The 735-nt window shown below is 46.5% G+C and overlaps 1 non-coding gene across 1 annotated transcript; it reads right to left on the bottom strand.

Annotated features, from left to right (window-relative positions):
- Positions 1–448: 448 nt before the first annotated feature.
- On the bottom strand, positions 449–525 carry LOC132670661 (small nucleolar RNA SNORD112). The gene has a single exon (XR_009606879.1). It is a non-coding gene; the product is annotated as a small nucleolar RNA SNORD112 (small nucleolar RNA).
- Positions 526–735: the final 210 nt, after the last annotated feature.

Raw genomic sequence — 735 nt, 5'->3', positions numbered from 1 at the left:
CCACGGATGTGTTTACAGACCCAGCTATAAAAAAGCTCGTTGCAGGGCTGTTAGCAATAACAAAACGGGAACGGCTCAGGTCCTTTTCAGTGGGCATCGGTTGAGCAAAATTGTATGAATTAAAACTTTGGTTCATGACGTGCTCATTCATTTGTGCAAGGATCACTTTTATTTTATGGATTCACTTTTATTTCTTTGCATAAATAATAGAACAAACACCCATGAGCCTGTGACCCACCCCCACCCCCACCCAAACGACCAGGACTTTGACCAAAGCTTCTATCCGGACACATTCTCCCCCACCCCCCCCTCCCCCGCTGCCCCCCAGCACGTTTACAGCTGGGATTTTGAACAATAGGAGAGGGTCTAATCAACAATGGTGCTTACATACCCCGGAATATTAAACAGCTCTTAAAAAGAATGTAACAGCGGAGACCTATTGTCTTTTAATGGACCTCAGTATTTTGCGCAGAACTGGATTAATCATGATTCTTTGTTCCTAAACACTTCGTCATCATTGGTCCAGGCTTGGCCCTCTTTTATTTTGCTAATTTATGCATCCATATATTCATTTGTGATAATGTCACAAACACTTGTGAGCTGATCCTCAGATCCCGAGCTCAGAAATTACTGACACCTGCCGCCACGCTCCGTCCCCACGGGGTAAGGACCTGGGGCTTTCAGGGCAGCGGTGAGGGGGGTAAAGCAACCCGGGTGCACGCAGATTACAGGGTA

The sequence above is a fragment of the Panthera onca genome, chromosome B3 (genome assembly GCF_046562875.1).
Source record: "Panthera onca isolate mPanOnc1 chromosome B3, mPanOnc1 haplotype 2, whole genome shotgun sequence".
NCBI classification, from domain to species: domain Eukaryota; kingdom Metazoa; phylum Chordata; class Mammalia; order Carnivora; family Felidae; genus Panthera; species Panthera onca.
Note: the sequence above shows the minus strand (reverse complement) of the source record. Positions and strands in the feature narration are given on the sequence as shown.